General features: G+C 48.2%; 1 protein-coding gene and 1 long non-coding RNA gene across 3 annotated transcripts in view; one reads left to right on the forward strand and one right to left on the reverse strand.

Moving 5' to 3' along the window:
- Positions 1-27206, reverse strand: part of MCMDC2 (minichromosome maintenance domain containing 2) — a 1264730-nt gene that overhangs the window by 999627 nt on the left and 237897 nt on the right. The gene's annotated exons all lie outside the window — the stretch shown is intronic.
- The window catches only part of LOC144827243 (uncharacterized), an 89663-nt gene continuing 75074 nt past the window's right edge, over positions 12618-27206 (forward strand). Inside the window, exon 1 of the long non-coding RNA XR_013610096.1 lies at positions 12618-12732. This is a non-coding gene — a long non-coding RNA (uncharacterized LOC144827243). The remainder of the gene's footprint in view (positions 12733-27206) is intronic.

Here is a 27206-nt window from a genome sequence, read left to right on the forward strand (position 1 = left end):
ACTCACAGAGAGAATTTCTCTCTGCTGAATTTGAACTAGATGAAATACGAGACGCAATAATGCAGCCACGATCTGGCAGAGCACCCGGGCCAGACGGCTTACTTGCCGAATTTTACAAAACATATATAGAGCATTTAGCTCAGATACTCAAACAGGTGTATGAAGAAGCCCTAGAGCTAGGCAAGTTGCCGCCCACTATGAGAGAGGCATCCATAATCTCCACACGTAAGCCTGGGAAGCCAGCAGACAACTGTGATCCCTATAGACCCCTCTCTATGATTATTTGTGACGCAAAGATGTTAGCTAAAATGATTGCGAACCGGCTGAGCCTCCTCATGACAAAGCTGGTCTTACCTGATCAAGCAGGATTTGTGTCAGGCCATGCTACATCTCATAACCTGCAAACCCTCTTTGTGGCAATGCTAGATATGGACCTGTTCCTTGAAGCAGTTGCAGTATTCTTAGACGCCACCAAGGAATTTGATTCGGTAGAATGGGACTACCTGTTTGGCATACTGCAGCGGATGGGAATGCCGGCTGGCTTCTTGTCCTGGATATGACTGCTTTATACACGACCACGCGCGAGAGCTATAGTAAACGGAGCCTGCTCAGCCTGGTTTGACTTCACGAGACAGGGCTACCCGCTCTCGCTGCTGTTATTTGCCTTAGCTATTGAGCCTTTAGCGGCCAGACTCAGACAGGGGTACTGGGAGTGGGCCCTTGAATATCCTACACGGCATGTACTGATTTCATTATACGTTGACGACATCACGCTATAAGTGCAAGAACCCCAGACCAGTCTCAATCCGATCTTGAGAGAATTCATTGCGTTTGGAGAGCTCTCTGGAATCAAAATTAATTGTGGAAAGTCTCAGATGCTCCCGCTAACTGACGCTGTGCGCCCTTACTCTCTTGACTACCCTATTGAATGGTGCCCCAACGAGGTTAAACACCTGGGAATTATTATAAACAGAGATCGTTCAGAGCTGGGCGAAAGAAGTGGGTTCCTCTACTGTGGAGCGAACTGTGACTACATGGCAAAAATATTGCGTAAAGATTAGAAATACAGATGCTCTACTCACAGTTACTTTCAGTGGCCCAACACCCAGCCCTAGCGGTAACCCAGGGATTACAATGCTGCCTGCTCTTTACGAGAATCAGTGTTCAGACTTAGGGAGATCTCTACATAGATGTCATGTTTCGCACTAAGGAGCCATTTTTTTTTATAGATAGAGAACCTAATACAATGGACTTATTCATGTATGTTAGACTGAGACAGAGAGTGAGGGCTGCAACTCCTGCCTACCCTGATGAAACCCCTACGATGGGTCCATTGCACTGCCTTCTCCAGAACACAAACCCTGTCCATGTGATATCTTTAATAGATCATAACACGAAAAAGGAGAGACGAACGCCCACGGAGAATGCCAGAGGGCATTGGGAGCAGGAGCTGGGGGAACCCTTCGAAGGGGAGAAATGGAGATACTGCTGCCAACAGACAGGCAAAGTATCGGCCAACAGTCAACTGCGAGTTATCAATTATAAATTTCTCAAGAGACTATATAATACCCCTGTTAAACTTTTCAAATATAAATTACGGGACAGTGATACCTGCAATAGATGTGGGCAGGAACAGGCAGGCTTCCGGCATCTTGCTTGGGGGTGTGCAGAGATTCGACGTTTCTGGGTACACCAAAGACATACCCTCAGAATATCGTAAATATGTAGCGCTGGGACTACTGCTGGCCAAACAGAGGGTGGGATGTAGCTGGGGCAGAGGACAGGCACCTTCTGTTTGGCAAGAACAGACACTAACATACGCAGAATTGCAGCCTCTAGGCCAAGAGACATTTGGGACGCCTTACACACTTACCTGCTTACACATCCGTACAGGCGACCCCCTCCGCTCCCACAGAGCTGCAATGTAGGCCCTCACACCTCAAGACACTTTTTTTTAAAATTAAAGTCTTTATTCGTGAATGTACATACAAGGCAGAACATACCTATAATCGTCTTACTTTTAACAATCACGGTTTTCTGTTTTCTCCCCAACAACAGGTAACACAGTGGTAATCCCCCTCTGTCGTTTCAGATCCATGTAATCTCTATAACTTCAATATGGCCTCTCAGCGTGTAACATTACACATCTATCTACGGGAAGTTTGATATAGAATGTCTATATTCACACAAATGACTGAAGAAGACCCGTACCCTCCCACTCCCACCCCAACTATCCCGCCCCCAACCCTCCCTTCTCCTGAGCGCAAGGGTCTCTCGTTGGTACAATTCTCCGGTTTACAGTACTGACTACTCTAGTACAGTGTTAATACTTAAACATAAACACCAAATCTGGCATTGGTATGATCTGTCCCCAGACATCTTTACTCAGTGTGTGTCATGCGGTCTATCTTCCTGGGATGGTGCCGGGTCCCGTCTGTCTAAGTCCAGTAGCATGACCTCCCAATCCATTGCCATGGGGTTTTTCCGTCTCCCAGTGTCCTCCTCTCTCTTAAGGATGATACTCTCTACCTGGCCCCATTTTACTACATCCCTCCTCCATGTCTCCACACTAGGCGCTCTGGGGGATTTCCATCTCATTGTGATTACTCTGATCGCCAAGAGAAGAGCTTGGTCTATAATTCTCAGTTTAGCTTTCACTGTTTTAGGGCGGTGGCGAGCTCCCACTAAGCAATACAAGGCATTCTCCTGTACCCGCACTTGCGTGACCTCTCTTAGTGTCTGACATACCTCCCCCCCAATATCTCCTCAGTTGTGGGCATGTCCAAAGCATATGAAGGAGGCCCGCCTCATCCGCTCTACACCGAGGGCAACAATGGGGAGAGTCTGGGAACATCCGGTGGATCCACTCCGGGGTTAGGTACACCCTATGAAGAACCATTGTCTGAATAATTTTAAATTTCACATTCCGTGAGACTCTTAGGGTGTTCGAGTACCGTATGCCATATATTATCAGTTAGTTCTTCCCCGGTATTCTGTGCCCAAGCGTCCCGTAATGTAGTGAGGGATATTGCTGCGTGTGTTCTGATCCCGGTATATAACCAACGCACCAAATGACCCCCAGTCCCCATATAATGCATCAGGTGCACTAGCTTGTGTCTAGGTGGTTGCGTTCGTTGCGGCGCCCAAGTTGTCCGAATATAGTGGGACACAGGAGCATGCAACACGTACTGTCCGTCAGAGGTCCCTGTGACTTGTACAAAGGTGTTGTGGTCCAGAAGTGTGTCATCGCCGAAGAAACTCCCTATCTCCTCAATCCCGTTCTCTGTCCAGTGGTGTAGTGTCTGCCTTGTGAGTCTCCCCTGTGGTGTTGGGATGCCCAGTAAAGGGATGTTCCCTGCATAGGGTGTTACTGATGCAGTGTACGCGAGTGCCTTCTTCCAGCAATTGAGGGCCGTGTGAAGCAATGGGTGACATGTCTGTGGTATCTTACTTTTTGGCAGCAGTAAACTATGTAATTCTCCCTGATCTAATCGGTCCGTCGTGAGTCCAATCTCGTGAAGGTTCCTACCTGCCAACCAGAATGACAACCACTGGAGTTGGCTGGCGTAATAATAACCTCGGAAGTCTGGGACTCCTAGGCCTCCCAGTCTGGTGCCAAGCTGGATCTTGCGGAGACTTATCCGCCTTTTGCCCGTCCCCATATGAGAGTAATCAGCAGAGTGTTTATCGTGTTAAATACCTGTTGTGGGAGACATACCGGCAGGTTGACGAAAAAATACAATAGGCGAGGAAGCATGACCATCTTGGCTATCGCAATGCGACCCATGACGGACAGAGGCAATGAGGTCCAGAACCCAATGCTGCTGCGGAGACCGGTAATGGCCTTAGAGATATTACCATCGATCTGGTCCTCCGTTGTCCTATATATTTGAATTCCCAAGTATCTACAGGTGGATTGTGCCACCGGGATCTGATAGGCCCCGAAGGGAATGGAAGGAAGTTGAGGTGCTTCCCAGAAATAAAAGCCGACCGATTTGTCTGGGTTTATGGCTAAACCCGACAGTATTTCGAACCTGCGGAAGGTATCATACAATTGTGTATGATCCGCTTCCGGATCCCGGAGGTAAATCAACATGTCATCCGCATATAAGGAAATTAGATGGGACGTCCCTGCCACTGGGATGCCCAACCGTTCGGTGTGCATCTGGAGAACAATGGCTCAAGCGCCAGAACAAACAGCATTGGGGACAGGGGGCAGCCCTGCCGGGTACCCCTATGCACTGGGTATTCCGCCGAAACATATCGCCCCGTTCGAGCCCGGGCGGTGGGATCGGTGTACAGCAACCGAATCCATTGCAATAAAGAAGCAGGAAACCCGAAGGGTTTCAGAGCTTCAAACATAAAGGGCCATGAAAGGGAGTCAAACGCCTGGTATAGGTCCAGTGCAATGCACCCCACCTGGTTCAGTTCCTTTGGCGATGCAGCCATCAGTGCGTGCAGGCGTCTCGTATTCAGGGAAGTATTACGCCCAGGGAGGAATCCACACTGGTCCCGGTGTATGAGAGCGGGCAGGTGGGGTTGGATCCGCAGGGCAATCGCTTTGCTCAATATTTTATATTCTGTAGACAGCATGGATAGAGGTCTATAATTTGCCAGTTCCAGGACATCCCTGTCCGGCTTAGGTATGGAGATTAACAGGGCTTGCATAGTTGACTTAGGCAAGTGTCCACCCTCAAACGCTGTCCTGTAGATCTTTTCCAGGACCGGTACCAGAATCTCAGCATAGGTCGAGTAAAACTCCACCGGGAGCCCATCCATGCCCGGCATCTTATTTTTATTTAAGTGTTTAATCGCAGCGCATATCTCATGTTCGTGATAGGCCCCTCAATCGCCTTTTGTGTGTCTGCTGCTAAGGAGGGGAAGGGGAGATCGCGCATAAACTCAGCTATCTGCGCAGAGTCTTCTAAGCCTATAGGAGCATAAAGTGCCTTCAGGTGGTCGTGGAATGCCAGGTTAATTTCGGATTGAGTATGCACTAGGGCGCCCATCGGGTTATATATTTGAGTAATTGTCGGTGGGTCCGGTCTATCCCGCACCAAACGGGCCAGGAGAGCACCGGAACGGTCTGCTTCAGTGTGTTGTCTCCGCAGGTAAGCCTTAAAATCTATGTTTCGTAGTGACTCTAACGTTTCTGCGTGATCAATATATACTTCTTGTAATTCCTTTTTTTTTGCCGGATCTACGCTCGCCTCCCGCCCAAGCCCCCCCAGTCGTTCCTCCACCTCGCACAATTTCTTGTGTATTTCTTGTCTGGCCCCCACCAATTGACCAATCGCTACCCCCCTACTACTACTTTCATTGCATCCCACACCACCAGATTAGAGGAAGCGGAAACCCAATTGTCTTCTAAGTAGTGTGTTAGGGCGTCCGACAGGGTCGCCCGAAATGGTCCGTCCTCCGGGAGATTTGGGTTAAGTCTCCAGATTGGTACCGGGGTCGGCACCCTGCCCCAGTGGAGAGTGATCGCTAGGAGCCTATGATCCGAGAAGGTTTTCGCCAGATACTCCCAGGAACCAACCGTCGTGATCAGAGTACGGGAGCACAGAAAGCGGTCTATGCGTAAATCATGCACCGGGGAGTAAAAGGAGTATTCTTTATAGGAGGGGTGTAGTGTCCGCCAGATATCAGTCAGTCCCCAGCCGTCTGCCCATGTTGTAAACGTGTCGGTCAGCCTCGTCGCACAGGACGCCTGGAGGGGGGGGGGGGGGGTGTGATCTGTCTAGGTCCAGATCCAGCACCGCATTCCAGTCCCCCCCAAGTACCCAGGGGATTTCGGCCCATTCCGATAATGCCATCCCCACCTTGTGTAGGAATTTGTCCTGTTCATAATTCGGGGCGTATATACTGCCCAGGAGTATCAGTGTGCCATATAGGGTGCCCTTAACTAGGATATTCCTGCCCTGATCGTCTGTCCTCCTTCCCAGTTCCACGAAAGGAGTCCCGTGGCGAACCCAAATGGTTGCCCCTCTAGAAAAAGCAGAGCATGACGTGGAATAAATGGTGCCCCACCACTTTTTCCTCAGCTTGTGCACTTCTGATGTCGTGAGGTGTGATTCTTTTATAAAGGCTATTTGTGTCTGTTGTCTGAGGAGGAAAGAGTGAACTCTGTGTCGTTTCTGCACTGCCCCTAGACCCCGCACATTCCAGGTAATAAGTTTATACGACCCAGCCTTCTCAGCCATGATCATCCGTTGTCAGATCTATTAGTGTCAGGAGTCGTTTACAAGGATCCCAAAAGATAAGCGCCCAGGAGAATACATACCCCAGAGTTTCTAACAAAACCAGAACCAACTCGGCACAGCGGTGCAACCCAGCTGAGCCCAACATAAACCATTGTAACATAAAAGTCCAAAGTCTTGTGCATTCGCCATTGGGGGAGCGGCCAAGCACACACACGTTCATGGTGTTTTTGCCATCAGGCGCTGTCGGCTCGACGGTAGCCCAGCCAGAGAGTATAGCTTACAAAGAATACCAAAGCATAATTCAAAACTGTTGCCGCGGGGCAATCAATTGGTCCCTCTCAGTACCTCGTGGAAGTGTCCCCTGTATACATCCTCTTATAAACAAGGTGGGTTCTTGGTAGAGCTACCCAGGTGTCACTAGTTCCCATGACTACATCCCACCCCACAATCGTATAACCACTTAGAAACATTACACGGTCTGCACCATACAATATAATAACAAGCATTTACAATGCAATGGTTTTGCCTTTGTTAAAGTTAGAGCTATTGGCATTGCTCTTGACATTATTTTTTATTTATGTTTTTTTAACATAAATAAATGGCATTGTCATTTACAATGCCACTAGCTTTATCTCTCGCAAATGACACAGACAAACACACACAGAGCCCCCCCCCACACCGAGCCCCCAACACACACAGCCCCCCACACACACAGCCACACAAAGTTAGAGCTATTGGCATTGTCAATGACAAATCTTTTATTTATGTGTTGGTTTTAAAAACAGATAAATTAATGGCATTGTCATTTACAATGCCAATAGCGTAATCTCACGCAAATGGACGATGGTTACAAAAAATTTTGAAAAGTGCTCTATAGAATCAGGAGGAGTCAGGGAGGGATAATGAATAGTGATAGAGCCAAGAAGGAAAAAAACAAATTAGGGTGAGAGAGAGTGGTGCATTTGATAGAGTTAGCAGTGTGTTGAAGGGAGAGTGAGTGACGGGATGAGAGTATGAGCAGAAGAGAGAGAGGCGGTGAGAGAAGGAGAGTGTGGTGAAAGGGAAGAGTGAGTGACGGGATGAGAGTATGAGCAGAAGAGAGAGAGGCAGTGAGAGAAGGAGAGTGTGGTGAAAGGGAAGAGTGAGTGACGGGATGAGAGTATGAGCAGAAGAAAGAGAGGCAGTGAGAGAAGGAAAGTGTGGTGAAAGGGAAGAGTGAGTGACGGGATGAGAGTATGAGCAGAAGAAAGGCAGTGAGAGAAGGAGAGTGTGGTGAAAGGGAGAGTGAGTGATGGGATGAGAGTATGAGCAGAAGAGAGAGAGGCGGTGAGAGAAGGAGAGTGTGGTGAAAGGGAAGAGTGAGTGACGGGATGAGAGTATGAGCAGAAGAGAGAGAGGCGGTGAGAGAAGGAGAGTGTGCTGAAAGGGAAGAGTGAGTGACGGGATGAGAGTATGAGCAGAAGAAAGAGAGGCAGTGAGAGAAGGAGAGTGTGGTGAAAGGGAAGAGTGAGTGACGGGATGAGAGTATGAGCAGAAGAAAGGCAGTGAGAGAAGGAGAGTGTGGTGAAAGGGAGAGTGAGTGATGGGATGAGAGTATGAGCAGAGGAGAGAGAGTCAGTGAGAGAAGGAGAGTGTGGTGAAAGGGAAGAGTGAGTGACGGGATGAGAGTATGAGCAGAAGAGAGAGAGGCAGTGAGAGAAGGAGAGTGTGGTGAAAGGGAAGAGTGAGTGACGGGATGAGAGTATGAGCAGAAGAGAGAGAGGCGGTGAGAGAAGGAGAGTGTGGTGAAAGGGAAGAGTGAGTGACGGGATGAGAGTATGAGCAGAAGAGAGAGAGGCGGTGAGAGAAGGAGAGTGTGGTGAAAGGGAAGAGTGAGTGACGGGATGAGAGTATGAGCAGAGGAGAGAGAGTCAGTGAGAGAAGGAGAGTGTGGTGAAAGGGAAGAGTGAGTGACGGGATGAGAGTATGAGCAGAAGAGAGAGTCAGTGAGAGAAGGAGAGTGTGGTGAAAGGGAAGAGTGAGTGACGGGATGAGAGTATGAGCAGAAGAGAGAGAGGCAGTGAGAGAAGGAGAGTGTAGTGAAAGGGAAGAGTGAGTGACGGGATGAGAGTATGAGCAGAAGAGAGAGAGGCAGTGAGAGAAGGAGAGAGTGGTGAAAGGGAAGAGTGAGTGACGGGATGAGAGTATGAGCAGAAGAGAGAGAGGCGGTGAGAGAAGGAGAGTGTGGTGAAAGGGAAGAGTGAGTGACGGGATGAGAGTATGAGCAGAAGAGAGAGAGGCGGTGAGAGAAGGAGAGTGTGCTGAAAGGGAAGAGTGAGTGACGGGATGAGAGTATGAGCAGAGGAGAGAGAGTCAGTGAGAGAAGGAGAGTGTGGTGAAAGGGAAGAGTGAGTGACGGGATGAGAGTATGAGCAGAAGAGAGAGGCGGTGAGAGAAGGAGAGTGTGGTGAAAGGGAAGAGTGAGTGACGGGATGAGAGTATGAGCAGAAGAGAGAGAGTCAGTGAGAGAAGGAGAGTGTGGTGAAAGGGAAGAGTGAGTGACGGGATGAGAGTATGAGCAGAAGAGAGTCAGTGAGAGAAGGAGAGTGTGGTGAAAGGGAAGAGTGAGTGACGGGCTGCCGAAGATCACACGCGGTCCCTCGCCTCATGATTGGTTTCCCTGTGGCTCACATTACCCAGAGCAGGGCTGCTCCCCAGTGTGAGGGATCGCGGATTGCAGTGGTGCTGGTGGTGGGCGTCTGTGGGGCCCCTCCCCGCCTGCTGCCCCCCTCCCTGAAGTGTATGCATCTCAGCTGGAGCCGCAGCTTGTCAAACTTCACTCCCCCTCCCTCCTGCACCCCCGCCCCAGGCCCTCTCAGCTGGCTCACGTAGTGCTGCACAATCCCGGACAAGGAATGCTTATCGCCGTGCCTGATCTGGAACTGTCGTGGTCCATCACCCTCCCACCCCTGGAAAAACATTGTGTACAGCGCATGCTCACATACAAGAATGTTTTCAAATTTTATGGGAGGGGGGTTATCATTGAAGTATCGTGTTCTGTAAATGTTTAACGACAACTGATAACAAGGAGACTGTTACAGAAGCCAACTGCTCAACGATAATCAGGCGTGCGTACATGTTTTCACTGTATGGCTGACTTCCTAAAGATGCATCTGTTTTACTATACGTCCCAGCGTCACCCTGAAGTGAAATAAAGTAAAACCTGAAGAGAGAACATAGAAACTGCTGCCAACATCGACCACACGCAAATATAATACTCTAAAATTCAGATTAAAATACAGAGAAATAATTCTCAGCTTGCACATTGCTCAGACAGAGCGCGGGCCTGCATGTGCCACTTAATAGTACAGAGCATCGAGGCACGCCAAGGAGGGGTTGGACTCAGACACGATTTCAGTTACATCCAACAGTGCTCGCCTCAGAAGCAAAAAAGCACAACACCACGAAGGCATCCCTTAAAGACACGAAATTCCAATGGCAGCAGAATATCGCGGACTCCTGCCCCAGAACCTCTCTCTGGCCCCATTAATTACTCTCTGAAGGGCTTCACGCTCCCCTGGCTCCCTAAGGCTGCATACGACCACAGGCCAGTGACCACGGCTGGCGGGAGGGCCGAGGCCTCCAGGCCCGGACCGTTCCCAGAGCTCGCCTTTCATGTCGCTGCCGCCCTGCGCCCTGTCACGGTGTCGAGTAATCCGCTTTCAGGGAACAATGAGTTAAAGAGGGAGCGAGGGGCTGGGGAGGGGTAACAGAGTAACAGAGAAAAGAAGGGATAGAAGGTGCAGTGACGAGGGAGGAAAGGATATTGAATCACACACACATCCTAATCTATAGTGCCCAAGAAGGCCACTTCAAAGTGCTATGGGGGCACAGAGGGAATAGTATACGCATGGGCGCTGAGAGCAGGAGTGGCAATGGGGGATAGAACCAGCAGTGAACATGAAGGTATGGAGTACTTTAGCAAGGATAGAATGAACGAAGATATTTGAACGAGTAATGTTTTTAAGGAGAAAAAAAAGGAGATTCCGAAAAAGGAAGACTTGGGAAGGATGCCCAGCATCTCAACTCGCATTCGTTTCTTGGCCACAGTTCATTCGGTGGTGCAGATGCCGGTGACGAATCCCAGTTTCCTTTCCTTTTCCCTCCCCCCTTCCTCCCAGTTCAGAAAGGGGAATGGGGGCGGGGGGGGGGTCATCTTTCCTTCCCCCCTCCCCACCTTCTGGGTCCGTCTGGGACAGAAAGCAAGCCCAGGCACCAAAATAAAAGTACCCCCGTAAGCGGATAGGATAGCTAAAAAGTTGCCTATGTGTGCTAATCGGGGCTGTTATGAACTTTTAAAGACACGCAGTATAATTGTTTTGCGAGGCATTGAAGGCTGCATTGATTTGTGCTAGCTGCAGCCAAAGTTTGTGGTAATATTATAAAAATCAATAGTAGAAACCGGCCCAGCAGACTATAAACCCGGCCAACAGGCAGCCCCCCCAACCCCCCCTAAAAAAAAACATCCGACGCACTGACCTGTTAGACCTGCCGATCGGGCCCTGTCTGGTGACACTATTGGCCGACCCTGCTCTCCTCCGACCTCGGCCACTCTCACATCATTTCAGCAGAGGACGGGGCAGCGCCGAGGGGTTTGAATGTTTGTGGTGAGTGTAAGTGTAGAAACTAGAAAGCAGCTCCTCGCGCCGGCCACTCCCTCCTTTCTGCGCTTAGGTGGAATGCAAGACTGCCACTGGGGGTCTAAAGGTGGGGGGAGGGGGGGTATGTCTGTTCTCATTTTGTGATCCCAACAGTATTGTATTTATATAGTTCAACTCGACCGGTATTTTGTACAATATCAACTCAAATATGTGAACTATTAACTGTACCTAAATCACTGACATGCATCCACTGAACGTTTTTACACTAATTGTTCAGAAATCTGTCAGTGTTATCTGCCAGTAAAGTTCAGGTCATGAAATAGTGCCCGATGGCGGGACCCGTTTCAATGTCGGTTTATACTTACTAGGCCTGAGGCCGGAAAGCGCCTGCTTCCTCTGCTACTCACAGGGGAAAGAGGTCAAAGCGCACGTCAGGGGCGGAGAAGGCAGACGAGGCTCGGCTCGTTTTAGACTCGATGGTTTAAGGGGACCGAGATCTTGGCTGTAGCCCCACTAGGGGACATCTCCAAGCGAGAATAATTAACCAACCTACACGAAGACCCATAAAAATTCGAACAAGCGGGAGGGGGCGGGAAAGGGGGAGGAGAGACGCAGAAGTGCCGGCAATGCCGGACCAGATTCGGGGGCGTTCCCGGCTTTCGGCTGACGTCGCGTGACGTCGGCAAAAGCCAAAGAATCTCGGGAACGCCCCCGAATCTGGTCCGGCATTGACGGACAGGCCCCTCGTCCAATGGCTAGGCTCCATTTATGGAGCCAGCCAATGAATGACGAGGGCCGACCCAAAGCCACACTACAGTTCTCATCAGGTTTTCGCCTGCGCGAAAAAGATGCGCAGAGCGCATCTTTTCGCCAGGCAAAACCTAAAAAGGATACGATGAAGTGCATTCGAGGGAGATACTGCTAGGACGCCTCAGCCATCCAGTCAAATATCCATCAGCTCATCCGCAGCTCGGGGTGTGACCGTGGGGAATAGGATCACACTGTTCTCCGAGTCTTATTGTAATGTGCTGTTCTCTGAGTCCGTAGTTATTTTCGCTGCATCTTCTCTAAAGTTACCAGCCATCGACAGTGCCCCGAGCTGATCCTTCTTCTGTTGACGGGCCTTGTCGGTTCCTCTCCTTCCCGGCTCCCAGGGGCCGTCGGTCGTCGTGGTCTGAATCTTCTTTCGAATTGCCGGTAGCAGCCGTTTGGGAGCTGTCTTGGCTGCCATCAATCACCTCAAGACACATAACAGAGATCCCAAAACATACATGATTTCCTCCCTTAAACACAGCACAGCTTTCAGAACCTATTGCTGGGAATTGGGATAAGAGACAATGGAAGCTAGAGCAATTATATATACACGCTAGCCTGTTATCTCCTTTTGTACTCTTAAGCCATGAGCTTACAAGGGTGTAACTGTACAGAAACTGATGGGATATGATGTAATGCCTAAACTGTCGGGAAGACAATAGGACACCAAGAAATGTGATTATACTGCTTGATTAATGTATTCTGCATTCGAAAATGTTATTTAAAAAAAAATAAAAAATGGCCCCTCTAATTTTGCTATTTGGCGACAACAGTGAAGATTCAGAGTACCACTTACGACATTACCCCTTAGGCCCATGGTTCCCAAACTGTGCGCCGCGGCACCCCGGTGCGCCGCCATGAGATGCCAGGGGCGCCGCTCGCACGTTGTGGGAAAGTGAAGTTTTGTGGAGGTTCAGCTGTAAATTACGTGCCCCCTGCACATTCAGTGAACATGGTTTGGCCCAAGAGTACTGGTGCGAAACTTGCGTCCGTATACGCGCGTCGTTGGAAGTCCGTGCTTTCACAGGCATAGTCCTAGACAGACTCCATTTTACACGCAGCGCTGACCATTTCAGGTGCGTGCGTTGTTGCTGTCCGCCGTGTCTCGTGGGAGCCTCTCCATCACATCTAATGTTAGCTGTTACACTCAGTACTAAGTTTTGTGTTTGACTTTCACTGCCTGCCTTTAACAAAGTTTAATTTTAAATCGCCTGCCTTTAACAAAGTTTAATTTTAAATCACTCCGTGGCCGCCTGCCTTTAACAAAGTTTAATTTTAAATCACTCCGTGGCGCCCGCTTTTGTACTGTGACATTGATATTTAAAAAAACCGAGCAAAAGGACACGGTCATGGTCATCGATTCATTGTTCTCCACATGAGTAGAATTATTAATCAAACGCCATGCCGATGTTCGGCCCAACCTCCATTTCACACTCGTATCACCAGCATTATTTTTATAATGCTGGTGATACAGGTGTAAAACGGAGGTTGTGCCGAACATCGGCATGGCGTTTGATTAATAATTTTACTGAAACAAGGCGGGCTGCACGGAGTGAGTGTTAAAGTTTGCAGGGGCCTGTGTTTATTGTGTTCTTGGGTGGATAACGAGCCGAAAGTATTGGTGCAGTGAATGTTGCAACAACAGAGCTCACTGTGCGAAATCCTCACAATTAAGTAAATCTCATATTGTAAAGGAGCAATATTTTACAGCAAAAGTCCGGATAGATCTAAAAAAAAGTAATGTTAGTTGATGTGTGCTGCCTTTATTCAAAGAGTTATATGAAAAGAATAGTAGTAATAATATACAAACCTCACTATATTATGAAAAAAACACTTAGTTTAAAATTGTAGATCCTAGTTTATTTCGTCAGGTGAGTTACTGTTCTGAAGAAAAGATGTACCAACGTGCTTCCACCAATTAAAAGCCGAGTCCAAAATAATGGGAACACTAACAGGGCAGGTAACATCATATGAAAGTTTACAGTGAGTAAGGTTATGGTAAATGCTAGAGTGCTGGGAGAGTTATGGAAATGTTTGAGTGGACAGAGACAGGGAAATGCTACAGTGGGCATGGGGGCCTGGAAATGCTCGAGTGTGGAGGAGTCCAGAAATGTGGCAGTGTAGAGAGAATCATGGAAATGCTGGAATGTAGCGTGCGTCAGGGAAGTTCCGGAGAGTAGGGAGAGTTTTGGAAATGCTGGCGAGTCCCAGAAATGCTGGAGTTTTGGGAAAGTCAGAGAAATGCTGGATTATATCGAGAGTCAAGGAAAGGCAGTGTAGCAAAAAGTACAGTTTTAATTTTCCAGCTTTCTGGGGAAACTCGTGCACACAAGCTGGAAAATTAAAACACTATATATGTGGTATGGCATGGCATGCTGTTGCATGGGATCAACACATGCAGGACTCTCTTGCTTATCATTGCCATGCTGTTGCCAACATTTATAAAATGCAGTCCAACGATGTAATGAGCTCCGTGGAACCCGCCTTTTTACTCATGCTTCACATGATAACCAAACATTTGATAAGAGTGCCAGACTACAGGCTGCTTTTTTAGGCATGGGGGGGGGGGGGGTAAGAGTGATTTGCCCAGCTCAGAATCACAGGGTGTTGAAAGTTGGCATCTTTAGCTATTAGGCCACATCTCCTCCTCCTCAATCATGAGGTTAGACATGAAGGGTGAGGATAGTGTGTGAAAATTGGGGAGCTGGCCAGTTTTTACTTGATGGGGTATCACAGAGCTTGAGATTGTTCTAGAATGTATAACTAGTTTTATTCAAAATATTTACTGTGTATCTTTAAAATCCTATTTATCCACTTTTTGAAACAGGTTTTCCTGTTGTGAGTTCAGTCTTCTCCCTTTTACAGTAAAATCATTATTCAAATACCATGCTGATCTTCGCCCCAACCTCCGTTTTACACCTGTATCACCAGCATTATTTTTACTGTGAAATTTACAGTACAAATAATGCTGGTGGTAAGGGTGTAAAACGGAGGTTGGAGCGAAGATCAGCTTGCTATTTGATTAATAATTTTACTCTAAAAAGGCGGGCTCCACGGAGCTCATTACATCGTTGGACTGCATTTTATAAATGTTGGCAACAGCATGCCATGCCACATATATAGTATTTTAATTTTCCAGCGTTTTTGGACTGGGGAAACTCGTGTACACATTGGGATGGAACAGTCAAAGAAAGAGGAATGTAGAAGTGAAGCAGGATGCTATATTGATTTTTGTTAATAGATGATAGGCCCTTTTAAAGTGCATGGTCAAGATTTTCTGAAGTGACTGAAGTTCCTATGGACATTTTATTGATTTCTTTCTTTCAGCAAACTGTGCTGTGAATTGTATCAATTACTTTAGGAAGCCAACAGTAAGTACTCCAGAGGTCGTGCTTACACCCCCCCCCCCCCACTCCCCTTCCCCTGCCCCCTGGTAAAAAAAATGGTGGGGAGCCATGGCCAACTGCCACTTAGGTGAAGGGAGCCACGGGTCAAAAAAGTTTGGGAACCACTGCGCTTAGGCTCTTGAACCATATGCAGAGCCACAGGAATTACGCTGCAAGGGACGATCACATAATATGGCAGGGTTTACTAAATTATGGGTCAAGAAAAGGCAAATTATATGGCCTAATGCGGCACATTTTGGAGAGAAATTACTTCACTATTTTCTCACTTTTACACATACAACACTGTAAGTGTGAGGGCTTTACCTCACTGTTTACCACCTCAATATAGCAGTCGGCAACTGAAAGGTGACCTGCCTCTGCTCGACTAAAAGGCATGGTAGAGTTTTTAGTAACTTTTGATCTATTTGAGTTGGAAACAATTTTGATAAAATCTGCAAATAATGCAGACACTGATGGTCTGTGTGGCAAAGCCATAATTATATGGAAAACAAAGCTGCCGCAGATTCCATGATTCCAGTGACCCTGCCCTTATGCTATTAGCTGCGAAGTTAACTTCTCATACCTAGAGACTTTCCCCGCCGATTTTGATGTTTTACATAAACTATGGTCAATACATGCCATTGAAAAGCTAGCTGCTGTAATCTGATGGGTATACTTAAAAAAATACTGGCCCCGTTTTGAATGTAATTAAGAATGCAGGCCATCATCAAAGAGTCCCAGATAACATGTCAATAGTGCTGCACAAGTTAGGCACGTGCTACCCCAGTTCACTCTCTGGTTCCTCCTCAGTAAATGACTGAGTATGCTCCTAGATCAATCTTCATTTTGACTATAAATTACTTGTAGCACAGTTATTGGTTAATAGATACTGAATGCCACCTTACATTTGTAGGCTGTAGAATGACTGTTGTTGTACTACAGATAATAAAATCCTTGTATAAAACATATTGCAAAATGTTTCACCTCTGTACACCTGAAAAAAACGAATGCAAATGTTCTATTTGTTTGTGCAGCACCGTAGTCCATATACACCAGACTTGTAATATTTTAACTTTCTTATATCTAGGTGTATCCTATATATTTTTATTTTTAACACTTTATTTTTAAGTAGAGAATATGAGTCACATAGCATTGCAAATAGTTCGTTTCTAAACGAATTATTTGCAATGCTAATCCAAACAGTTTCATAACAGCAGTAATGTTGTTCACGGTCAATAATGTGGTTTCGTATGTTACTTTTCCCTGACCCCGATCCATCCCCCACACCTGGCACAACCCCACTTTCATACTAATAGATATTACAACGAACTTTGCATCACAGGGAGAGCAGCTCAAGTACATACCCCCCAGTGGTGTATGCAGAAGAGGCTCCAGGGCCCAAGAACCGCCCCCTCATCCCACTCCCTCTGTCACTATGCCGTTATCTGCCTGAGGGTTGGGAACGTGCTGTGTGGCAGCTAAATATTCCCTCAGAGGCCCCCATATATCCCTGGGACGTGATGTTGATGGCACAAGACTGGCGTATGTCTCAGCATTGATGTTACAGTACACTAAGCTGTTTAGCCAGCCCTGTACTTTAGGAGCAGTTTTCCTGCCCCAGTGGATGGAAAATTCACTCTTAGCCAGAAGTAGCCCCAGTGATGCCTCCTGACATTTTGGGGGATCTGTACCGTGTAGCCCAACAATGCAATCTCCGGGAGAGGATCTAGTGTAAGGCCGATCACTTCCCCCAGCGCCCTGTGCACAGCCAACCAGTAGGCCTGTAAACGGGGGCAGGACCATGCCAGGGGCAGAAAGTCGCCGTGCGGGGCAGCGCATTTCAAACAGGCAAGAGGCCAAGTAGCGTAATGTAATGTAATGGACACTTATAACGCGCTGCTACCACTCCAAGGAGTATCTTGGCGCTTCACAACCCAGATGGCGGAGTTGGATAGGGAGAAGAAGTCCTAATTTCTACACGTCCACTACACTAAGGTCCTACACAGAGCGTCAGGCAATGAGAAAATCCAGGTTTTCAATGCTTTCCTAAAGGGGGCTTCCTGGGAAAAAGACCGCAGGGAGAGGGGAAGTTTGTTCCAGGCCTTGGTGCCTAGTACAAAGATGGATTTGCCACCCTTCGTAGCCAGTTTAAAGCGAGGGGTAGTAAGTAAATTCTGGCTAGCAGATCTCAGACAGCGCACTGGGTGGTATCTTTGGAACCCCTTTCGTAAGTAAATTGGGCCACGTTGGTGGAAAGCCCTGAAGGTAATCAAGAGAAGTTTAAACAAAATTCTCTTTCCTATTGGCAGCCAATGTAAGGTGTTCAGGGCTGCAGAGGCTGATGATCTACGGGGCAGACGCAGTACGAGGCGGGCAGCCACATTTTGGACCATCTGCAATTTGTGGAGCACGATTTTATTTGCTCCAGCATAAAGTCCATTGCAGTAGTCCAGCCTAGAATTTATTAAGGCCACTGCGACTGTTTTCCTCGCCGACAGAGGAAGAAGATCAAAGAACTTCCTGAGTGCTTTGATGATTTGGAAGCACATGCCTGCCACTGCTACAGCCTGGGGTTTGAAGGATAAGCAATTGTCAAATTTTATGCCTAGATTTCGGGCAGATACAATTGTGTTGGGTGGGGCTTCAGCATCTGATGGCCAGCATGCTATGGGAGAGAAAGGGTTATTGATCCCTATGGGTAGGATTTCCGTTTTTCCGGCGTTGCACTTTAAATGGTTGTTGTTCATCCATTTAAATGTTGCTGCAAGGCAATCTCTGAGGTCTTCTTCGGCACCTGGTCGCTCCCTGTCCAACACCAAAATCAGTTGGGTATCGTCAGCGTATGAGATAGAACTGATCCTGAATGACGCGATCAAGTTCATCAGAGGTGCCATATATAGGTTGAAAAGGACAGGGCTCAAACTAGAGCCCTGTGGCACCCCTGAGCTGACGTTTTTGGCCTCAGATTGATATGGGCCAAGCACTGTTATTTGGCGTCTGTCAGTGAGAAAATTCCTACACCAAGCCAACACCTGTCCTCCCGCCCCTGCGGCAGCCAACCGGTCCAATAAGATGTTGTGGGACACGGTATCAAAGGCTGCCGACAGGTCAAGTAGGATAAGGACAGCCTGTTTTCCCTGGTCCATTGCTGCTCTTAAGGTTTCAGCAGTGTATAGTAAAGCTGATTCGGTAGAATGTTCTGACCGAAAACCTGACTGATTCGGGTGGAGAACGTTATTCTTCTCCAGGAAGTTAGTCAGCTGACTATTGACAAACTTTTCAGTCAGTTTGGATAGAATGGGTAGCAGGGAAATTGGGCGTAGGTTGGAAAGGGTAGTCGGATCGGCTAGGGCCTTTTTTTGGAGTGGCTTGACAGCTGCAAGTTTCCAATCATTTGGGATACTTGCTGTTTCTAGAGAGGAATTGATGATACTGTTAATCATAGGATTAACCATCTCTATTAAGTGGTGCAGCACCGGAGGGGGGCAGGGATCAAAAGGGGAACCTGATTTGCTGGCTAATATGGCTTTAGCAGTTTCCTCCAAGGACACTGGAGCGAATTCGTCAAGACGGGGGGAGGAAGTCAGTTTCACTATCTCTTCGTCATCCATAGTTGTGGTGATTCCTAATGGAAAGGTGTTAGTAATAGTTAGGATTTTGTTGTCAAAGTAATCAGATATCGCATTGCATAGATCTTGCGATGGAGGGATCTCCTGCGATAGAGCTGAAGGATTCATAAAATCCTTAACAATCCTAAAAATAGCTTTTTGTTCTTGGCCAGCTGAAGAAATGGCCTGTAGATAGTGATTCTTTTTTGCTAATTTTAATCCTGCATGATACTTCCGTCTGGCTGCTATGTAAGTGTTACGTGCGGCGGTGTCGTATTTACGACGCCACCTCCGTTCTAACGTTTTCACTTCGCCTAATTCAGACTTAAGAGCTGGTGAAAACCATGGAGCATTTTTTTTCTTATTCCTAGGTTTCAAGTTTTCATTGCTAGGTGATATGAGCAGCGTGCCCGCTTCAGCAATCCAATCACAGAAGATCTGATAGTCTGAGGAGGTACAGTCAGTGAGGGCTGGTAACCCATCTTTGAGTTTTTCAACGATATCAGCTCTCCTGACTAATGACTTCCAGTCCGGAGTGGATTTCGTACAAGGTTTATCCTTGTGTTTTAAAGAATTTAAGGAGGAATTCCGAGTTTCTGTTATGAGAAAAGGGATTAAAAATTGATCTGTCCATACCTGAGGGCAGGGGGATTTAACTGTCAAGCTGGAAAAATTGGAGCATATGCCATCTAATAGATGCCCTGCCTGATGAGTGGGTTCGTGATTCACAAGAGTGAGTCCCAACACTTCAATTGTGTCCAGGAAACAGCTGACTCCAGGATCAGTTGGGGACTCAAGGTGCAAATTGAGGTCACCCAACACTGTAAAGTTCGAGAACCTGAGAGTTAAATCACTCAGCACATCACCTACAGAGTCCAAAAATGTGGAGTGGGGGCCTGGGGGACGATAGATAAAAGCTCCAGAGAATACAAGGGAGTCATGGATTGTTAAGGAAAAAGCCAATGCTTCTGCCTCTTTTAGTTCCGTCAATTCTTCTATGGAGCATTTAAAAATATTTCGGTATATAATTGCAAGACCCCCTCCTCGTTGTTCCTGTCTATCCAGACGTAAGATGTGGTAGTCATGTGGTAGGGCTATAGCTAAGGCCGGATTGGACCATGGCTTCAGCCATGTTTCCGTAATGAAAAGGCAATCCAGCCGAGATTCGGTAATAAGGTCGAAGACGTTCTGAGCGTTTTTTACTAAGGAGCGTGCATTAATTAGCCCGCCTCGAATCAGAATAGCATCAGTGGATATCTCGGGAAGTAGTTCGGAAATTAGAGTTTGATGACAATGCGCACAACATGCCGGGCCGTACCAGCTGTGAGGAGCTAAAGCGCAGTGACAGGAGACATAAGGGCCGCGAAGTGATAATAAAAGGTCACGTGACATACTTACGTCAAGGGGCATCATGCGGCAGTAGGAAAAGGTTTCAGAGTCTCCCGCCTCTCGCGCCTCCTTAGCGCTGACGGGCGCAGACGGGCAGACTCTGGCTTGACTCAGGCGAGAGTCAGGCGCTTCCGCTGCGCGTCACCGCTGCGCGGGAGGGTGTGAGCTTTAAATACCGGCTCACCTGGTGTCCACGCAGAGCACTAGAGCGCTCTGACAAGTGGCACACTCGATCCAAAGCAGTCCCAAGATGGCGGCCGGGCGCCTCGAGCAACACTAATAGAACACAGTAATCCGCTCTACACGCGGTGGGGACACAATTTAAGTGCAGGTATGTGGGCGGACTGATGGCAGTTAAAATACAGAGATTACAATTTAAATTTTACAAGAATTGTAAAAAACGATACATTTTAAAAAAAATTACAGCGCTGCGCGCCTGAACACACGCTAGCACTAATGCGCGTTTTGAAAGAGGTACAGCTTTCCCTAAGGTCGAGCCACACTAGGTGCTCGCCTTAAATACCGGCTCACCTGGTGTCCACGCAGAGCACTAGAGCGCTCTGACAAGTGGCACACTCGATCCAAAGCAGTCCCAAGATGGCGGCCGGGCGCCTCGAGCAACACTAATAGAACACAGTAATCCGCTCTACACGCGGTGGGGACACAATTTAAGTGCAGGTATGTGGGCGGACTGATGGCAGTTAAAATACAGAGATTACAATTTAAATTTTACAAGAATTGTAAAAAACGATAAATTTTTTTAAAAATTACAGCGCTGCGCGCCTGAACACACGCTAGCACTAATGCGCATTTTGAAAGAGGTACAGCTTTCCCTAAGGTCGAGCCACACTAGGTGCTCGCCTTAAATACCGGCTCACCTGGTGTCCACGCAGAGCACTAGAGCGCTCTGACAAGTGGCACACTCGATCCAAAGCAGTCCCAAGATGGCGGCCGGGCGCCTCGAGCAACACTAATAGAACACAGTAATCCGCTCTACACGCGGTGGGGACACAATTTAAGTGCAGGTATGTGGGCGGACTGATGGCAGTTAAAATACAGAGATTACAATTTAAATTTTACAAGAATTGTAAAAAACGATACATTTTTTAAAAAATTACAGCGCTGCGCGCCTGAACACACGCTAGCACTAATGCGTGTTTTGAAAGAGGTACAGCTTTCCCTAAGGTCGAGCCACACTAGGTGCTCGCCTTAAATACCGGCTCACCTGGTGTCCACGCAGAGCACTAGAGCGCTCTGACAAGTGGCACACTCGATCCAAAGCAGTCCCAAGATGGCGGCCGGGCGTCTTGAGCAACACTAATAGAACACAGTAATCCGCTCTACACGCGGTGGGGACACAATTTAAGTGCAGGTATGTGGGCGGACTGATGGCAGTTAAAATACAGAGATTACAATTTAAATTTTACAAGAATTGTAAAAAACGATACATTTTTTTAAAAATTACAGCGCTGCGCGCCTGAACACACGCTAGCACTAATGCGCGTTTTGAAAGAGGTACAGCTTTCCCTAAGGTCGAGCCACACTAGGTGCTCGCCTTAAATACCGGCTCACCTGGTGTCCACGCAGAGCACTAGAGCGCTCTGACAAGTGGCACACTTGATCCAAAGCAGTCCCAAGATGGCGGCCGGGCGCCTCGAGCAACACTAATAGAACACAGTAATCCGCTCTACACGCGGTGGGGACACAATTTAAGTGCAGGTATGTGGGCGGACTGATGGCAGTTAAAATACAGAGATTACAATTTAAATTTTACAAGAATTGTAAAAAACGATAAATTTTTTTAAAAATTACAGCGCTGCGCGCCTGAACACACGCTAGCACTAATGCGCATTTTGAAAGAGGTACAGCTTTCCCTAAGGTCGAGCCACACTAGGTGCTCGCCTTAAATACCGGCTCACCTGGTGTCCACGCAGAGCACTAGAGCGCTCTGACAAGTGGCACACTCGATCCAAAGCAGTCCCAAGATGGCGGCCGGGCGCCTCGAGCAACACTAATAGAACACAGTAATCCGCTCTACACGCGGTGGGGACACAATTTAAGTGCAGGTATGTGGGCGGACTGATGGCAGTTAAAATACAGAGATTACAATTTAAATTTTACAAGAATTGTAAAAAACGATACATTTTTTAAAAAATTACAGCGCTGCGCGCCTGAACAGACGCTAGCACTAATGCGCGTTTTGAAAGAGGTACAGCTTTCCCTAAGGTCGAGCCACACTAGGTGCTCGCCTTAAATACCGGCTCACCTGGTGTCCACGCAGAGCACTAGAGCGCTCTGACAAGTGGCACACTCGATCCAAAGCAGTCCCAAGATGGCGGCCGGGCGCCTCGAGAAACACTAATAGAACACAGTAATCCGCTCTACACGCGGTGGGGACACAATTTAAGTGCAGGTATGTGGGCGGACTGATGGCAGTTAAAATACAGAGATTACAATTTAAATTTTACAAGAATTGTAAAAAACGATACATTTTTTTAAAAATTACAGCGCTGCGCGCCTGAACACACGCTAGCACTAATGCGCGTTTTGAAAGAGGTACAGCTTTCCCTAAGGTCGAGCCACACTAGGTGCTCGCCTTAAATACCGGCTCACCTGGTGTCCACGCAGAGCACTAGAGCGCTCTGACAAGTGGCACACTCGATCCAAAGCAGTCCCAAGATGGCGGCCGGGCGCCTCGAGCAACACTAATAGAACACAGTAATCCGCTCTACACGCGGTGGGGACACAATTTAAGTGCAGGTATGTGGGCGGACTGATGGCAGTTAAAATGCAGAGATTACAATTTAAATTTTACAAGAATTGTAAAAAACGATACATTTTTTTAAAAATTACAGCGCTGCGCGCCTGAACACACGCTAGCACTAATGCGCGTTTTGAAAGAGGTACAGCTTTCCCTAAGGTCGAGCCACACTAGGTGCTCGCCTTAAATACCGGCTCACCTGGTGTCCACGCAGAGCACTAGAGCGCTCTGACAAGTGGCACACTCGATCCAAAGCAGTCCCAAGATGGCGGCCGGGCGCCTCGAGCAACACTAATAGAACACAGTAATCCGCTCTACACGCGGTGGGGACACAATTTAAGTGCAGGTATGTGGGCGGACTGATGGCAGTTAAAATACAGAGATTACAATTTAAATTTTACAAGAATTGTAAAAAACGATAATTTTTTTTAAAAATTACAGCGCTGCGCGTCTGAACACACGCTAGCACTAATGCGCGTTTTGAAAGAGGTACAGCTTTCCCTAAGGTCGAGCCACACTAGGTGCTCGCCTTAAATACCGGCTCACCTGGTGTCCACGCAGAGCACTAGAGCGCTCTGACAAGTGGCACACTCGATCCAAAGCAGTCCCAAGATGGCGGCCGGGCGCCTATCCTATGTGTCAAGGCTGGTGTGAAGTAGGCGCGGTGAAGAAATTTAAAATTAAGCAGCTTGTGGCGGCTGTTGAGTGAAATTTCCTTGGTGGCTTCGCAACATTTTGGCCGTTGCTCGTCTGTTATAGGCCCGCCTATATCCGCCTCCCAGGCTCGTCGGAGCTTGGAATCGTTCATAGGTTGCATATTGGCGCTGGCCTTGTACATTTTGAAAATGAGGAGTGCTCCATTCGGGTTCTCTAAAACCAGAGTGAGCGAGGGGGAAAGAGTCAGGTTCGACAGGGAATGTGGGGATTGCAGCCCACAGCGCAGATCGCATGCGGGTCAGGAGGAAACGGGTCATGAAGTTGCAGTCAGTGAACCTAGCGTCTTCATACAGTGAAAAAATATGTCCCCAGGGAATAGATCCCCTATCCTGACAATGTCTAATGTGGTCAATGTGCGCTGTACTATGCCCTCCCCGTGATTGGGAGCCATCTGGCGTTAGGTAGTGGTAAGGTAGAAGAATATAGGGTCGAGGCGCCTGTTCGTTTTCTCAATTTTGCCCATGCACAGGAAGTAGTTGACACTGTCTGGATGTCGTGTCTATCTCGCAGGAAGCCCCCGGGTAGTACCTCGGGACAATTTGTCAGGGAGAACCAGGTCGACCTCAGGCCGCAAAAACGGAATACGTGCGTCTGGATGAAACCAAGCGTATGCATAACGGCATTGCGCTACTAAGTAGTATAGCTGGAAATCCGGGACACTGTACGCCCCTTTGTCATACAGTAAGGTCAGAATGGACCAGCGAATACACAGTCTTTTACTGCCCCAGACCAAACGGACCATGTGTGTTTGCAAGGTTCGAAAAAAAACCTCTGTGAGGTGTATTGGGATATTGTTGAAAAGGTAAAAAAATTTGGGAAGCACCACCATTTCCAGTAATGTCCCCTCGACCAGCCAGTGACAATGGTAACCTCAGCCATCTGTCAACCTGTTCTTCTAGATTTTGGACGGCGTGGCCATAATTTAAGCGGATGATGTGTGTGGTATCCAGATGAATGTGTATTCCCAGATACTTCACAGAATCGTGACACCATTCGAGGGGGAACTTGCAGTCCCATTGGACTGTGCCTGCGGTAAGCGGGAATATGATGGACTTGTGCCAATTGATGATCAGTCCTGAGAATCTACCAAAACGGATAATTTCCCGGATGACAGGCGACAGGTTGAGCTGTGGCTCACGGACGTAGAGGATGGTGTCGTCCGCATATAGGGAGGCCAGGAGTGGGCCGGTATTAAACTGCAGGCCTTGGTGCTGGTGGCGTTCTTGAAAATGCCTGATTAGTGGGTCCATGGCTAAGATGAACAAGAGCGGGTACAATGGACAGCCTTGTCTAGTCCCTTGAGAGAGCCGAAATGGCCTACAAAGGGTACCATTCAGGGGGAGGCGTGCCGAGGGGCTACGATAGTGCAGGGTCACCGTGGCAATGAAGCCGCAAGGCAGTCCCATATGCTGCATCACTTCAATGAGGAAAGGCCACTCTAAGGAGTCGAAAGCCTTCTCTGCGTCTAGCAATACCGCCGCCGCTGGAATGTCAGGCTTTATTCTGTGTAACACTGCAAATAGTATACAGAGATTTAGAGATGTCGAGCGATGTGGAACAAAACCTGACTGCATTGGGGAGATAATGTACTCCATCAGATGCGACAGTCTGTTTGCGAGTACTTTCGCCAGTATTTTATAGTCCAGATTTAATAAGGACAGAGACCGATAAGAGCCACATTGTTTGTGGTCTTTGCCTGGTTTCGGAAGAAGTATTATTACTGCTTCTCGCAGCGTGGGAGGAAGAATTTGTTTCTCTAATGCTTCCGCATAGACCTCGATTAGCTGCTTGGCTACGAGGCCAGAAAATCTTTAAATACCTTATAAAAGTCACCTGTGAAGCCATCCAGCCCCGGGGCAGTAGAGCCCCTTAGGGTATCTATGGCCAGGGTAACGTCTGCTACCGATATTGGTTCCGCCATAAAGCCTTGCATGTATTTTTCCAAATACACCAGGGCGATTTCCTCGATGTATGCTGTCTGGGCCCTGTTGTCAGGTTCCGCCCTGGAGGTGTATAGTGTGATGTAATAGTCTAGGAACTCGTCCCGAATCGCGGATGTTGTGGTAAGAGTGGCACCGGTAGCAGAGTGCAATTCAGTAATGTATGTTTTGCTGTATTTGTGGCCTCAGAACCCTTCCCGGCCACTCCCTTTCTCCATACCGCCTGGCAGCGTATTTCCCCAGGTATAGTATCTCCCAGTCTGCGATGTCTCTGTACTCAGATAAAAGGGCCAGTCTCTTCACTTGGTGGTCTGGGTCCAGGGAACTCGGTGTCTGGGAATCTATTGTGGCAATGTCTCGTTCGACACGGGCCATCGTATTTCGGAGATCCCTGAGTACTCCCACCTGCATGGAGATGCATACCCCTCTGATGACAGCCTTGAAGCCCTCCCATAATACCTCCATGGTGTCTACTGAGCCTGTGTTAAGCTCAAAGTAATCTTCTATTGCCTCGCGTACTTCTGCCCTAAACAAGTCATCTTGTAGGGCCCTGCTTGGGAAACGCCATTGTCTCTCATACCCTTCTGGGCGCGGAAGTTTTAAATGTAGCGCTATTGGGGAGTGATCCGAATATGTGCTAGGAAGCGTGTTGCGGGAGTCAAACCAGTCCGTAACTATGGGAGAGATCAACCAGTAGTCGATCCTGGTCCAGGTACCATGCGGTCCGAAACAGTGTGTGTATTTGGTGGAGGTGGGGTTATAGTGTCGCCAGATATCGACAAGTGTAAATTGATCACCCAATAGTAGCGTTTGAGGTGCATGCTGAGCGATCCAGGCGTTCAGGTCATGGAAAAACTCGGGGGCATCTATATTTGGGGCATAAACGTTGACCAAGGTGACTCTGTGACCATGCAGGGAGCCTGTGACTATGACATATCTACCCACCGGGTCCCGGGTTACTTCCTCAAGGTTAAAGGGAATCCTTCTGTGAATCAAGATTGCGGTGCCTCTGGTGTAAGTACTGTAATTTGCGGAGAACCTGTGAGTGCCCCAGCTGGCGCCAAAGCGGCCCGAGTCGGTGGGGGGAAGATGGGTCTCCTGTAAATACGCTATGTCAACCTTGTGTCGGAGAAGATAGTGAAGTACCTGCCGCCTTTTGCCGGTGTTGTTGAGGCCCCTATCATTGCAGGTCATCAGAGTGGTGGCTGAGGGCCCCTGTATATTACCTAACCGTGTCATCTGTGTTAAATGTAGAAACTCTCCTGTCATAGCTGTGGTGCATCTGAAACAGATCTAGCAATGCTAAACAAAGGTGTGAACAACAATAATTGTAACATGCAATCCCCTCTCCAACCCTCCTCCCCCCACCCAGTCGCCTTCCAACCCAAAGGAGGCCATCCCTCAGTGAACCTTCCAGCCTGGGAGTCATAAGGACCTCCAGGTTAGTCAATGCGGCCCAAGAAGTCGGCCCCAAGCAGCCGATATCAAACTCAGTGGATACACCGGGGGGGGGGGGGGGGGGGGGCGGCAGCACGGGATCCGGCCAGCCAACTGGTGTGTCAACGAAAAATACACAAAATTTCCCCAGTGTGATACTTTGATAGCGCGAGTTCAGTCAAATTCATCACCCAGTGCCAGAATTCAAAAAGAGTTCTGCGCTGGCATCCGAGCCACTGTGAGGTGAGGAAGCGAGGGCTCCCTCCGTCGTGGTCTGCGTGGTAAGTTGCTTATGCATCCGGCAAAATCCTT

Source organism: Lissotriton helveticus, chromosome 4_1 (assembly GCF_964261635.1).
Source record: "Lissotriton helveticus chromosome 4_1, aLisHel1.1, whole genome shotgun sequence".
NCBI classification, from domain to species: domain Eukaryota; kingdom Metazoa; phylum Chordata; class Amphibia; order Caudata; family Salamandridae; genus Lissotriton; species Lissotriton helveticus.